The 16,688-nt window shown below is 37.4% G+C and overlaps 1 long non-coding RNA gene across 1 annotated transcript; it reads right to left on the bottom strand.

The window, feature by feature from the left end:
* Positions 1–8,417: 8,417 nt before the first annotated feature.
* On the bottom strand, positions 8,418–16,369 carry LOC141350094 (uncharacterized). Its single transcript, XR_012358064.1, has 3 exons — positions 14,779–16,369; positions 9,899–10,004; positions 8,418–9,863 (listed from the first exon to the last, which is right to left on the bottom strand). It is a non-coding gene; the product is annotated as an uncharacterized lncRNA (long non-coding RNA).
* Between the last annotated feature and the right edge of the window lie 319 nt (positions 16,370–16,688).

The raw sequence follows: 16,688 nt of genomic DNA, 5'->3' as shown, positions 1-16,688 counted from the left end.
GCAGTGAAACTGTATGTTATGATTTCTGATAATATCTCCCAGAGGTAAAAGCACAACATAAGTAACATACATGGCTTACTTCACAGATTTACTTTACCTTTTTTTGGCTAACAAATGTGTTATTTACAGCTTAATGATTAAAAGGGCAATAAAGATGATACTGGATCGGGATTGACAAATACTCAAGGTTCTGGTATCGACATCGACCCAGCCCTACGCAAAACCCAGGATTTGCACAAAGTAATCCTAAACTTACCTGGCTAACCAACTAAAACGCCTTCATGGTATTGTATGTGGATGCAACACCAGTGCCGGTCTTTCCTATACGCAAAGTACGCAATTTGCATAGGGCCCCGCACCACTAGAGGGCCCCCTTGATCTCAGAATTATTTAAAACCATTATATCAAAGAAAAATTATTATTATGTTTAATGAAAACAAGACGCTATAATTTAAATAATTTGCAAACTTCCGAATTTGTGTGGGTTTTTAAAAATACTTAATGATTTCTTAAATCACTGATATGTACTCGGACAACATGCAGGCAGTTTCTCAATCCGAAGGCTGCAGCCTTCAGAGGTCACATTTGTAGGCTGCATATGCGTCATAAAAACGTATTTTAGAATATTAACAATTATAATGTTGATATTAATTTAGTTAGTGGTTAATTGTTATATTATGCTTATGACTTGCAAATGAAATGCTTATTTAACTTAAATAAATCAGGCTTGATGACGTATGCAGCGCGCATATGCGACATGATCCGGAGGTTGCAGCCTTCAAATTTAGAAACGGCCGCGTGCATGACGCAGAAGAGTGATTTGGTAACGATGCGCATATTATATGCCCACCATTGATTTAAAACAAAGACAAAGCTATCCGTCTGGAGCAGAATAAAGGGGAAAAACGTGAAGCAAGGGAACAAGATAAAGGATTTGCGCGAGCAGATTAAGTCAATGTAAAGACACGCGTCCTAGCATGGGGCGATTCAAATGACGCGAATTGGGTGACGAAATTGCCGCGAAAACACGCGCTTTTTCCTTTGAACTTCAAGAACGCGCTCTCGTGCAGGATAATTTGACGAGAGAGAGAGAGAGAGAGAGAGAGAGAGAGAGAGAGAGAGAGAGCGAGAGAGAGAGAGAGAGGTAAGAATGGTGCCCACGTCGAGAAAACTTAATAGAAGACTTGAAATTTGTAAAGGATTAAAGTATATGTCACTCGTTTAATTACAGTATGTTAACTGGATAACACTGGATATAACTCATTGTATAGATAATAAAATAATGTATTTTGATTACACAAATCAAACCTAACTATATGATTGTAGCTGCTGACCAGCATAGGGAATCTCTATGGCTAATTTATAAGACATGTTGCTGATACAGTACTGTGTGTTGTACCTTATCTTGTTAATTGAGTCTTTTTGGGCATCTTATGCCTAGAATTATTCAAGGAGATTGATTCTTTTAACTTCCTTTAAAGTTTGATCAGTTGTGCATAATGACATGTGCAACAAATGGATATAGGGTGTCAAACTCATAGATTTGCAATATTTAAAATCAGACACTATTTTTAAAATATTTGGTGTCAACCTCTGTGACAGCTTTAAAGGGACACTTCACCCATTTGCATTAAGCTTTGTATAGTTAGAACTCCAGTCATGTTTTTGAATGGTCATGCATCATTTCCTCAGTTGCCGCTGAGACAGGAGAAATACAGACTTCAGTGTTGCACTTCCTTCTTTCAATGACGTAAAAATCATCATTTTGCATCATTGAAAGAAGGAAGTGCAATGTCTTTGTTGAGGGAATGAGACTACAAACACCCCTTTTCTCTGTAAAATAGGCACCAAATTCTAAATCTATGTTACATTTCGACTACAAATATAACACTTTCAATAAAGATTAATGTTTCTACGGGTGAAATGCTCTTTTAAAGCTGAAACTTATCCAATCCTATCAGAGGTCCAGAATGTCATTGAAACACACCAGTGGCTTTGCTGTCATCAGTATTAAACATGTTACCCCTCGAAGTACCCCTCCCCACAGAGCCCCCCCCCACATAACAAATCCCAATTTAACCCCTGTGTATTAACAGTATGTATTTATATGTAATTTAATTTGATTCATTACATTTATTTAGATCAGGTAAATTTTTTAGTGCTTCTCACAACACATTTTAAATCAAAACAACTTATCAGCAAATACATGTTTCATGTTATAATCAGCAAGTTTATCAGTCAGGGTTTCAAAGTAATGTGCATATGGGAATATTATACAGCTATGAGATAATACACTATGTGGTTAGTTAACAACTAACTAACAGCAACATTGACTGGGTTTTACCCAGATAGCACAGGTACGTCTGTGAGATGTCTGGTAAAGATCTGGAGATCTGGAATACATCTGGTGTGTAAAAACATCTTATAAAGGAAAAGAGCTGGTTTACATACATTCTAAATCAAAAACGTCTTGCAGACATCTTCAATATGTCTATATGACATCTTTTAGGAGACGTCTCACAGACGTATTGCAGATGAGAAAACAATTTAAATAAGACATCTTGCAGATGTAAACGCAGACATCAAATAGACGTCTCCAAGATGTATGTGTGCTATGCTATCAGGGTCTGAATGCACTGACAGAGGGCCCCTCACAAAGCTTTGCTTAGGGCCTCCCAGCATCTAGGACCGGCACTGTGCAACACAGACTGAGCGCTAACACGATTGCAGCATTGCTGCTTCAAATCCACTTCTGTGATGCTAACACGTGCAGTGTTAATGCTGTTAACATCAGTGCTAAATTAAAGTTTGTGCTGCAAATGTTCAATTAACGTAAATGCATTGTGTGAAACTAGACTTCACAGTTCTCTATCTCTATCTCTATCTCTATCTCTCTCTATATATATTATACACACACACACAACTACATGTATATTAGACATGTCATTGACCAGTGGTTCTTAACGTTATTTCTGGAGGCCCACTGCCCTGCACATTTTGTATGTCTCTTTTGTCTGACAGACTCAGTTCAGTTCATAAAATCTCTTCAAATGAGCTGATGATTTGATTCAGGTGTGTTAAATAAGGAACACATACAAAATATGTAGGGCAGTGGGCCTCCAGGAATAACGTTAAGAACCACTGCAATAGACGGTTTGTTGTTAAGGAGCTAATCGGTTTACAGCTTTGACTTTACAGGTTGACTTTACAGCTAATCTGCATGTAATATAATAAGCTAAGGGTATGCTGCTTTTAAATTAATATCTATTAATTCACAAAAAGTTCTTCTTTGGCAAGATTAGGCTAGATTTTTTATAGCATGAACATAGTCTTTACTGTCTTCAAACTTTAACTGAAATATCGCCGTTTCTGTCATTGATTAAAAATCTCTGTATAAAGGCTATACATCTTTCCTTCCCATTATTTGCACGTAAGACAGTGATAACATAATAAACAAATGTAATTTCTATTGTTGTTCTCAGTTTACATTTTCTTCACTTAATATGTGGTAAAAGTTGTTTACAGAAACAGTATAAAATGTCTCTGTTGATAATGTTCTCTGCATTATGAGCTTTGCTACTGCAACAGCCAGAATTTAGGCATTTAGAACTTAAATATGAAAATAAGAATGAAAATAAGTTTAAACATTTTTGTTTTTTTAACTAATTTGGCCTTTTCTCAATTTTTTTGTGTTAACCACATGCTAGGAATGAAGCTAGAAAAATGTTTATTTACATATTGCCGAAGCTTGTCATTGTTGCAGTGACACTGCAGAGAAAACAAGGAGCCAACATTAAAGGGGACAGAGAATGAAAAACCATTTTTACCTTGTCTTTGTTGAATAATGTTAGTCTACCCACATTCACAAACATACAAAAAATGCTAAACATGCCAGTCTCATAGAAATTCCTCTTTTAGAAATGTCAGCCAGAAAACAGCCCAATCTGAAATATTGATGCTTATGACATCACAGGCATCTAACTGCCCCTCCACATTAAAATAATTGGCTACATTTTTTGAGTGGCAGCAAAGTCAGCCAATCAGTAATGAGATTGCAAGTTAAGCCAGTAGGGGGAGCCAAATAGGTGCAAAACCACTTGTTTAAATCCCCCACCCTAATAGAGCTATCTGAGAGAGGTTTTTAGGAAGCTTCTAAAGCATTAAAGACCCAAACAATAAATATTTTGTCTACATGTCACATCACAGAATGATTGAACGTGGTATTTATCCTTGTGCTATGTCACCTTTAATTTGTATAGTTGGATTACTTTTGTTGTTTTATCTATTTTTAGAAAAGTGTAACACTTTACAATAAGTTCATTAGTTAACATTACTTGTTTTATATTAACTAACATGAACAAAACATGAGCAATACATTTGCTACAGTATTTATTAATCTTTGTGTAACATCTGGCTGGACGTCAACTGGAGGTCTCTTCAGTCTGGGTCGTTAACGGTTTCATGCTGTGACCCTAGATTGAGTTTTGTCACCAGGTCTGCTCAGACGCTTTCATCAGAAGATCCTAATCTCCTGATGACACACATTTACAGACCCATCGACTCTCTCTGGCTGTCTTTATTGCACCAATCTAAGCAAATTAACACCTCAAAGCAAACTTCAAACCGTGGCCAGAGACGAAGCAGCCATGACACAAAAATGTGTCTGTCTAAGATCACAGCTAAGACCAAGATAAATTTGTTTAAATTGTATATATTATATATCCTTGTATTGCATATTTGTTTCTGTAATGAACCACTTTCTTGTAACACTATAGGGATACTTCGTTTATCTTAGCATGTCTCATAATTCACATTTATGAGATTACTATTTGATTTGTGTTTAAGTAATATCTTGTCTACACTCTTAATAATGCCCTTTTCCTTTCCTGATCAATGATGTGCATCATCTTACCATAACTTATATCAAACTTGTTAAATATTAATCTAAATTATTATTGTAACAAATCCCTGGCATAGCACATCTATGCAAATGAGTCTGGTGAAACAAAGACAAAGTTTCCCTGCTCGATTAACACCCTTTTGGATTGGTCATCTGAACTTCAAGGGGTTGGTCTAAGCTCAGGTTAAGAGGCCTGCACCTCAATTCATCGATGCTCATAGCTCGTGCCCGGCACGCCACACGGCTGCTCAACAGCGAGGCCGTGGCGCCCATCCGGGCTTCCTATGAGAACTGTCCCTCTATCGAATAGTTTTGGGTACCCTGCCACTTGGACTTAAACTTCAACTCCTACGGACACCTCCAAGAACTCCGTCACGTGACCACAAACTCAGGAACTCTCTTCCTCGCATACGCGCCCATATACAGCCTGTGTCTCTATATAATATATATTATTAAATACTCACGCCAGTCTCCGCAAGTCCGCATCGCAAGACTTCACACCCGCGTCTCCCAAAACGAATGATGCGTTAAAACTTTACACAGACACACGCCCAACAATATTTACAAGCCTGGCTCCTTATTTAAAACAAACTGAAATACCATTTAACTTGGTTGCTAATGTCACTTGAATGAAATGACTTTTAACGCATTTGGATATTATATTCATTTTAAAAATCCCAAATGTAGCTATTTAATATTTTGATAGTTATGAAGTTGAGTATTACAGTTCTTTGTTTACAAAAAACAAACATGCATTCAAACCTTTCCAGTTAAACTCAGTCACCCATTTAAATATTTTAACTTCTTGTTAAAGTTGAAGCTATAATGAACCTACTTATTTAAATACGGTTACAGTGTTCATTTCATTAATATGTGTAAAGAACTGTATGCAAAGTGTTTTCTATTAAAATAAATTCTTCTGATACACGTGTACACAAAAACACAAACTGAATTTAAGAGGTATGATACATTATCTAAGAGATTTAGGTATTACGTGACACAAGTAGCTCTCGACCACTTTTATTTTTTAGAATGTATGGTACAGTATTTTGTTTACTATTTGTACTGTCATGGCAGTGATGGTGCTGTCAGTTTACCTTGTTGTTGCATTTCAAAAGTGCAGAATAAATTGTGACACTGAATTTGAAACATCACATTTGTAATTTCTGCATCTATTATTAAAGTATTTATTAGTAATAAAGTGGAAATTAGTAGATTTGGTTACCATTTTGATTTACGTTGTGCGCCCCTACATTTTCTGGTTGTGCTCATAAAATTTTCAGTTGGGGGCCACTGTGCTCCTAGCGAAAAAAGTTAGTCTGGAGCCCTGGTGCCTCACAAAAGCCAACGCAAGTATCGCTTGTTCATTCGCTGTAAAAAAGTTATTGCCCCTTTTAATTAAGGTGATTCTTAGAGTTCTGATGGTTTGTGCAGAAGTTAAGTCTATAGTGATATTGCCCTTCTTTTACTCTCTCTCTCTCTCTCTCTCTCTCTCTCTCTCTCTTAATTTTCCATTCTTTCTCTTTCATATATGTTTCTTGTTTGTTTGTATGTATGTATAGTTAGTCTGGTGTGTTTTTGTAGTGTAACGTAGTTTAATAAACCGGTTTTGCATTTCACAATTGAATTGTTTCTGTGTTCAATGCTAATGAAATCAATGTCACTTAGGCTATGTTTACATTAATGCGTTTATCCTTTAAAACGCGTTACTTTTGCTACGTTTACGCCTTTCATCTACACTACAGCACCGTTTTCGACCCTCATAAACGGATTCGTTCGCAAACGCTGAAGACCCTGTTTTAGTTTGAGAACTCAGACGTTGCACTGCAGGGTAAACGAACATAGACGGAGTCTTATGTAAACGAACAGCTAATGTTAACGTGACGGCGCATCATTTTCAAAGTAAAAAATATTTTATTCAGGTAAATGGAGGTTTGCTACGGAGGTTTTGCCAAAAATAGTAAACCTCTACAAACCAGCTATTATAAATGCTATATCAGATTGTTTTAACATGTACCCTTATAGATAATGTCTGTTTTATATTTATGTTTGAGTATTGTTGAGTTTGAATATTATTGTAATGCTGTTTATGTTTTGTTTAAATTTAGTTAGCTTATTACGAAAGATAGACTGTAATTTTAAACGCCATAGGGCGTTGTAAAGGCCAATATGAAGGGAGAATTGTAATGGGTCAGACATTATTTTCGAGTTTAATTGAAGTTTTGTTTGCTAAAAATTAAATTTACATTTAAAATTAATTTTGTTTCATATCATTTGTCATTTAATTTTAATCGATGTTTTGTTGATAAGTTTTGTTATATAAATTAATAAAAACAATAAAATCAATATCATTAATATTTAATACTCGTTTAGCCGATTGCGCTTTTTGCTATTTCTGTGTTGCTAGCGGAGGACGTGCACGGACCTCGCACACTTTTAAAAATTGACATCATATTAATTTTTAATACTTAAGCCGGCCACGCTTTTTGTCGGAGAACGTGTGTGAGGGAACACAACCACAAACGCACTGAACAGCGACAGGTGAGGGAAGATAAGTTATTTGGTGTTTTTCTGAAGAATACAGTCAGTTCACGAAAATTTTTAAATGGACTAAGATCATAAATATGAACTGCGAACATTGAACTATTATAAATATAACAGCGTAAAATGGCTGAAGAGGAACTCCCTACATTAAAGCAATAAGCATTTCTGTAGGCTAAAGCTATACTTCACCTCTTATTATGTTTGATTGAAGTTTGCATTTGCAGAAATTTATTTTTGCTTCAAGTTCGCTTCTGTTTAGTACTGTTCACTTGAATGCTTCCTTTTTAAATCATAAAGACCTTTCTGTTTGGTTTAAAACATCAACATTAACCCATTAAAGGCGGAGTCCACGATGTTTGAAAAACGCGTTGGAAAAGGAGACGGGCCGACTACCAAAACACACTTATAGCCAATCAAATCAAATCAAATGCCGGGTTGCGTATGTGTCGGGCGGGTCTATCAACAAAAGGTCCAGATTCTATTGGGGTAGGGGCGTGTTTGTTTAGGTGATTTCAAATATCAACATTGGCTTTCAAACATCATGGACTCCGCCTTTAATCAAATTAATTTGTAGGTGGGAAGTTAGAACAATATAAGACTTTCTCAAACACATTTTTATAGGTTCAAAAATAGTGTCTGTTGTAGTTGCTGGAAAAGGATCCAGGTATTAATTCTTGTCATTGTCGCACACCCCTAATCTGCATAAATGTGCAAAGGTAAGCTATTATTAGAGTAATAATTTATTTTACACTTTAATGCGCATGCCCAGTTACGTGATTGGTCATGTTTCATGCGTTTATGGTGGTGTATAGTGTGGATGAAGATTCTTTTTAAAATGCCAGTATAAACGAGGATTGTTTTCATTTTAAAATGCCGTTTTAAAACGCAAATGCTCTAATGTAAACGGCCTTAATCCGCCTTTTAAGATCTTAAAGCTACATGCTTAATAATACTTTATAGCAGTAAGAATGTTATTTTCTAAAGGCCACGGAATTAACTTGTTAATGTACAAATTATGAGTATTTGCTAGACAAATGTATTAATTAATTTTTATTATTATTCTGCTAAATCACTTAAAATCTTAATAATTTGTATAATTAACTGTACTTATTCCATTTGACCTAAATCTGTGAATTTCCCCAAATTCCCTTAAATTCCCGTAGTGTTTCGGTTGGAGGTTTATAGTGTTTTAAATAACGCCGTTCTCCTCCTCCGGCTGAATTCGCTACATAAGTTAATTTTAGTTAATACAAATAAAGCTTTTAATTGTTTGTTCATGTTAGTTTAATGTATTTGCTAAAAACAAAAACCAAAAGAGTGAAAGTGACATTTTTGTCAAGTATGGAACACACACTAAATGTGACCTCTGCATTTAACTCATCGTGAATACTGAAAACACACAGTGCAAATGGTGAACAAACACACACTTGGAACAGGGAGCACTATAGTGCCCATGGACCAATTGGTGTTAAGGTGCCTTGCTCAAGGGCACCTCACTCGCAACCTGCCAGTCGTGAGACTCGAACTGGCAATAAGTGTAAGATTGAGAGTGGTTTACCTGGTGTTGCACTGTTTTCGGTGGCTTGAAAGCATGTGCAGAGGCACTTCTTGGTTGCACGTTCTGCATATTTGTTTCAAAGTATAATTCTCCACATTCCCATTCTGTAATATTATTTAAACAGACATTAGTGAAGAACATAAAAACTAAACACAGAAAAAAAACTGACATTTCTTACCTGTTGCCCGTTTGCATTAAGTGGGAGATCGCATTGTAAGGGTACAATGTATGCCACAGCTTTATTAAGATTGCTTCTGTTTTTTAAAAATTCTACAGAATACCCTCCTGGCGGGATAGGTATGTCAAATAGCTGTTTGCTCTGGCCACACCGCATTAGCTTAAAGCCTCCAGCCATCTTAAGAGCAGAAAACGCTTCCTCAATGGTATTAATAAAATCAGATGGTGTGCATTGCACATCATCAAATCTCAGTTTTTTTTCCCAAGCCCGTTCGCCTGTAAGCACATGCTTTCTTCCAGCGTTGGTATTTCTACAGTATTCATTAGAGAGCAGCAGAAAAATGTGTGCTCCCATGGCTGGGTAAGATGGGTTTTTTTTTCTTTTTAAACCTTTATAAGGCTGGAACAGCCTGCTCAAACTAGCAGTTACAGATTCCGGACGATGAGATGAAAACTGACCCATACCAAGGAAGGGGGCACGGACAGTCTGTCCTGTCAGATCAGTGGTTGGTCCAGGGAGACCAGCAGTAGGTCCAGGCAGTCGAGTGATCGATCCAGGGGGTATAGCGGTAAGTCTTCCGGCGGGTACAGCGAACGGTCCTGCGGGTGCAGCGGTCGGTCCTGCGGGTGCAGCGGTCGGTCCTGCGGGTGCAGCGGTCGGTCCTGCGGGTGCAGCGGTCGGTCCTGCGGGTGCAGCGGTCGGTCTTGTAAGGCGTGACCCCCAACACTGGTCCTGCGGGTGCAGCGGTCGGTCCTGCGGGTGCAGCCTGCACACTTGTTTGGTGCCTCAGGAGATGGCTAAGCTCCATTATAAGAGCACTTGCCCTGTTGGAAAAAATAAAAAGCAAGGAAGCATGAAATAGCTCTGTAGGTAAAAAAGTAAAAGCTGTTATTTTTTATTACTGTGTTGGTGTTTGTCTTTGGTTGGCTTAATCTCTGCATTTACTAGCTGCAAAATCTTAGCCTGGCTAACACCAGACCAGTCTCATAGAAAATGAGACGTGGTCTGGGAACCATATGCTCATTTTCTCGTATTTGAGGCGTGGTTTACGAATGCCCAGAGCCATTTATTGAGCGCTACGAATGTCTGTCAAACATGTCTGTACGCAGCTCATAGCCAATCGTTTAAATTTTACCAGATTACGTATGTAGAGCGTATGTAAACAAATTTTATCGGGTACGAGTGCAGCTGAGAGCTATGCAACTAAACCGGTAGCTGTATATTATATTGAAAAGCAACACATTTTAGTGGCACTACGACAACCACCGTACACGCATAATGACAATGATATTAATAAATACCACTTACAATTTATAACTTATATGTACTTCGTCGACGACGATGCCTAGCAGGTTGGTCCTATAAAACTCCGTGTTTATCATGTCTTGCCATATAGACGGTTTCATCAGACACACGTGATTCACGTCTGGATCCGAACCTTACTTCCGGTTTCATTTTTTTAATGGTCTGACTAGTTACTAAACTGATCTCTTGAACGAATGCCTCGTCGAAAATAACAAATGTTTTGGTTTCCTAGATAATCTATGGGTGGTTTTTTTTGCTTGTTATATAAACTACGTTTAAAAACGTTTTATTTATTCTTAGCGGAGTTTACCGGAAGTTACGTGCGGACCGCGACAGCCGCTTGTTTATGTTGTTACTGCTGAAACCGTCTATACAAACATCCTTCTTGGATATTAAATAGCCCAGTTTAACGCCAAAAGGTGCTCTTTTTTTAAAAGGATAGTTCGGCCAAAAATGATATTAAACCACTGATCTATATAAATGACTGGATTGCGCATAGAACGCTTACGTAACAGCGTGAGGTGAAGCCAGTGCAGAGTTCGAGCAGCCATCTTGGTATACCCAACCGGCAGAGGGCGTCATTGACTTCTATTCAAAATCATGATCTAAATTCACCCGCTTTACAGCGTATCAGTCACTTTTAGGATTCATTTTTAGGATATGTGTACATAAATTAATAGTTAATTCTGGTGTTATTTGCAATGTTTATGTTTTAATCGGGCAGGATAATGGATTTATAAAAAACAGTTAAGGTGAGTGTGTCTGCTGCATTCTGTTAATGACATGGATATAAAGAAAGTTGTTTTTTTTTAGATTCAGCTACACCGTTATTTCTCTAAATAAGTTTAGGTGACTTGTAATTTCAGATAACATAATTACAAAACCACCAAATTATTGCATGCATATACAGTACAAAGCATATTTATTTAGATTTCAAAATGAGCACGTTTGTCATTAATAATAGGCTGGTCGGCCGCTGATCTGATACTGTAATAAAGATGAATGTAATTGATTAAAAAGCAAAATGTACAACTTTCAGTAAATAACTATGTACATGTTTAGGAGGTTTGTGTTGTAATAATGTACAGGATAACTTCAGATATAAAAACGAAGACTAGTAAAGTGATGTTTTATCATTAAAATCTGATAACGTCCATTGATTTAATGGAATGTTTGGGTATACCAACATGGCGGCGCGGTGGCTTAACAAGTGTGACGTCATGCGCAATCCAGTCATTTATATAGATCAGTGTATTAAACCCATGATTAACTCACCCCCAAGCTGTCCGAGTTGCATATGTCCATCGTTTTTCAGACAAACACATTTTCGGATATTTTAGAAAATGTTTTAGATCTTTCAGTTAATTAAATGTAATGTTACGGGGTCCACGACCTTCAAGTCCAAAAAAGTGCGTCCATCCTTCACAAATTAAATCCAAACGGCTCCAGGATGATAAACAAAGGTATTCTGAGGGTAATCCGCGCGGTGTTGTTGTAGAAATATAAATATTTAAAACTTTATTAACGAAATTAAATACCTTCCGGTAGCGCCGCCATCTTAGTCGCGTCCGCATTCAGGATGAGATCTAAGATGGCGGCGCTACCGGTTATTTTCCTTTATATAGTTTTAAATTTGGATATTTCAACAACACCACCGCGCGGAAGACCTTTATTTATCATCCTGGAGCCGTTTGGATTTATTTTGTGAAGGATGGATGCACATATTTTTTATCATGGGTTTAATATCATTTTTGGCCGAACTATACTTTTAATATCACACTATTGTGACTTGCCACATCTACTGGCAGGATGAGTTTCATATTTTAAAAAGAATAAACTTAAATTTAGACATCTGCCATTTTAGATTACGGTATTCAAAAAATATATATTTTTGCATCTGAATTTAATTTGTATAGGGGTTACTTCATTTAATCTAATTGCCAACTTTATTTCGCGAAAATGATATATAAAAATTAATGTGATTATTAATGTCAAATGTCTCTGAAATAAAATAACTTGTGAAAATTATCACTTAAAGATTCTGTGTAACGTTAAGTGAATCATCATTTACTGTAACGTTAGGCAACGACAAAATCCCACATCATTATTAATGTTACACCCAGCTTGTATTAACTTCTTTCGACTCGGCTGTCTCGTATTTAAAAAATTAACACTTTAAATAAAAAAAGTGAGTTATAGGACTAATGTTATTAAAAACTAATTTACCTTTGATGCTCTGAAGACATTCTCTCCGATGCAGAAACCACAAACGGAAATGTTGATTTTGGCGCAAATCCGCCTTTTCATATGTAGGGGCGTGGTCAATAACTGTCTTTTCAAATTGATTGGCACAACATTGATGTCAATCTATATCGAGACCAACGGGATACATTTAAATATTTTTATTCTGCTTTTTATTTTAACCTACTTAACAAATATTTCATATCGTCCAATATATTAACTTATTTTATAATTAATTAATTAATAAATCAAAACACACAAGTGTCTGATGAATTAAGACAGACTGCTTTCTACGAAGAGGCCAATAACAAACAAAAAAGACAAACACAGTCAATGCAACATGAACAATCAGGATGGTTGAGAAGCAAGACTATTCAAGTTGATCGGCAGCAGTGGCAGACACTTAACCGTGCTGGGTGTGTTTCATAGTTGCTAACTGATCAGGGAGTCGGCCATTTTAAAGGCTGTCACAACCGCAAAATCCTTCCAGTGCATTGGAACCTTCGTTCTCTAAAAATGCCCATAATGCAACGAAAAAAATCAGTGAGCGTCGATACCGGAAATCACGTGACCTTTTCTGAAACTCGTCAACCGAAAATCACGTGGGCCAACTCAAAATTTATGAAATGTGACAGAACTTTTCATACAAACATTTCTTTTAGTTTTAAATATAAACACACATTACAAGTTTTAAATTCCCCTAACCTCTAAGGTCTGGAGGGGAGATAAGAGAAAAAAGGCGACCCACTTCAATCCTCTGTCCCAGAGGATTGACAACACCAGATGGTATAATAAAAGAAAAGGCTTTATTCAGAATTAAGGGACAGAACAGGATACTAGGGAGCAAAGGCTCAGGGGAGAGCAAGGACTAAAAATAACAATTAAAACAATACACTGACTACTTTTGGGAGCAGTCCTAACTAACCTAAGAGAGGTTAAACAAAAAGAAATAAACTTTCCTCAACTCCCTAGCTATTGAGAGTGAGGAGTCACGTGCCGATTTGGGCGGAGTCTGGGCCAGTCGGCCATGATGGTAGGAGACGCTGTCGGTTGCCAGAGGCAACTTCACAGAGGCGCGACTTCCAAAGCTCTTAATTTATTATTTCGGCAGGACAGAGACGATCTACAAATACGATAAAGAAAAGGAATATGGCAATGCAAAAAGATAAGGCTAAAGAAAGGGACCTTTCAGGAACAAGCTCACAAACAGCGTTGTACTGGCAAAGGTAACTTAAGTTTCTTCACATGCGTTTAGTGTATTTTAATTACATTGCATTTAGCAGACACTTCTTGACCAAAATGACAAAGTAATTAACTGCAACGGTTTCTAAACACGAGATGTCCAATGTACACAAACGTTTCCAACATGTTGTGATGTAGAATATTTAGGTATTTAGTTGTAATTTGATTTTAGCCCAATACCACTGTTGTAACTTTACCAGGTTTTTGTGTTGGGGCTGCAAAGTGCCTATGGTAGTTATATGTGTGATTGCAAGATGTAAATGATTAAAGATTAAAGCCATTAACCGTGTGGGTAACACTTTACTAGAAGGGCTGTGCATAAGACTGACATAAAACTTTCATAATTATTTATGACCTGACATGTCATGAATATAAATGAGGTTTTATGCATGTTTATGACAATTGCAAGTGTCATACATTCAATTATGACATTTTTAATGCAAATATGCCATTGTTTGAGATGTCTTTGTTATGCATAATGGTGTCTTCATTTCGGTAACCTAAAAACGGTATTCCACTGTTCGTATGTCTTCCATATTTATCGTGTGAGGTACTGGAGCAGTTTTTAACGCAGCAGTAACTGCGGGGCATGGTAAAACAGTGTAGAATTGCGAAAAACTACCCTACTACGGAGCTAAGAACACACGTAAACAATCATGTTCTGCCGCCGGAATCCTGCCAACATGGCGGAAAGGGGGAGGGGCTCTGTACGATGACGACAGCTCCTAACTCTCAATACAAAAAAAAAAAACCCAGATAAAACAGTATTAAAGGAAAAAGGCACTCACCACCTACAACAAACAAACATACCTTCTCCTTAATGTTTAGTTGTAGTAAGATCAATTTCACTGAATACCAGCCACTGCTAAACCACAATTACTATCTCTGAATGTCAAAACATATCAATACAGCTTTCAATCTGGAGAAGTGTGGACTGCTCTCTTATACTCTCCGTCTCAGGCACACTCACAAACAAGTTGCAGGTGCTGATGATTAGGCCTGAAAGTGAGTAGAGAGAGAGAGAGAGAGACAGAGAGAGAGAGACAGAGAGAGAGAGACAAAGAGAGAGAGACAGAGAGAGAGAGAGAGAAAGCAAAAAACACAGGTCACACAACCAGTCCCACACTTTCAGAAAGTAAATCAAAAAGGTTCAGGAAAAAAAATCATCATAATAGTATTAACATAACACGTCCTGGGATGAAACAAAAGACTGTAAGGGACCACAATTTACTCAATATTTAAAATATTTTTACATTTGACGTTTAATTATACTCCTCCAATTTTATGCATGTGTAACAGAATAATGATTATTTTTTTGCAATGTACTGTTTAAAATTGAAGTCAGAGAGATGTTGGTTTTACTGGTTGTTGATGAGTAACAGCTGTGAATGATCATTCACAACCCACTTAAGCACCCACATGACAGAAAAATAAGTGAACAGTGTCCCAATGTCAAGTGAGCTAGGGTCCTTACTAGTGCCCGAACCTGTGTACACGATATACTGATTCACGACCTCGGGAGCTAGGGAACGAAATGAGAGACATGGTTTGTTTCAGGAAGCCAAGCTGCATGGCTAAGGATGACAGGCAGAAATATTGAAACAGCAGAAATAAGAGCCAAGGTGGACCCATAGGAACAAGAGTACATGTGGAGGGAATCCTGAGCCAGTGGACGAGAGACTAGGGAAGATGGCATGAGCAATAGCCTACAGAGACACATAGAGAGGGAAAGTTAGACCACTGGCAAACTTACTGGACACATTGAGAAATTAGATCTTCAGGAGAAAATACAAGACTAAGGTAGAACTACAATTACAGGACTAGAAGCATATTAATTACTAAACTGGACAAGACTAGAGAAATACAGCATAACACCAAAACAAAAGCACCAGATGAGGTACAACATGGGGAAAATAGAGAACAAAACAAAACAGGTCAGTTGAGTGCACTGCTAGACAAAAATTAATGAGTTAAGATGGAAAGACGTGATCATGTCAGTTAAGCACATTGTGGGCTGTCAAAACAATGCTGCATGCACAATAACCACAAACTAAAACACACAAAGACAAATTCAAATTTATGACATCACAAAAATATTTAGATGGCAGAGTCACGACTACCGTATTAAAACATTAAAAAAAATGTTAAAAGTAAAAAATAAGAGTAACGCTTACATACCTAGGTTTGTGCAGCCATAAAGACTTGGATCTCGGACATGGCTTTAAGGTAAATATCTGCACCAAACACCTCACTAGTCATAAAGGGGTCAATAGTAGTTCTTAAATGCCCATTAACTCTCTGAAGCAGGTCCACAGGAGCTGCTGGAATCTCAGCAATGTCTGCATCAGGTGCTGCCACTGGCCCACCCCAGTCAATGCCCCAGTGTGTAGCATCAATCTATCGAAAAATGAACCAGATTAGGTAAATATGAGTGAGTTTGTCTGAACACAGTCTAATGTGTAACAAGGAAAAATGTAACACCTGTTCAGGATCGACTTGCTGCCCTAAAAGGAGACCAGCCATCCACAACTGCTGTGGAGACCTGTTTCCCTCAGTTGTAAGTGGATGCCTGTCCCACATCAGGGTGAACTGATGAAGATGCCAGTTCAGTCTTGGCAGAAAGACATAGTGCAAGCCTATTAAATGAAGGTCTTGATCAGGATCCAGTACACCAATACTTTCAAGGTACCGGAAGGTGGTGTAATAATTGCAAACAACTA

The sequence above is a fragment of the Misgurnus anguillicaudatus genome, chromosome 16 (assembly GCF_027580225.2).
Source record: "Misgurnus anguillicaudatus chromosome 16, ASM2758022v2, whole genome shotgun sequence".
Lineage (NCBI taxonomy): Eukaryota > Metazoa > Chordata > Actinopteri > Cypriniformes > Cobitidae > Misgurnus > Misgurnus anguillicaudatus.
The sequence above is the reverse complement of the archived record's forward strand: the minus strand, read 5'-3'. Positions and strand labels throughout refer to the sequence as shown.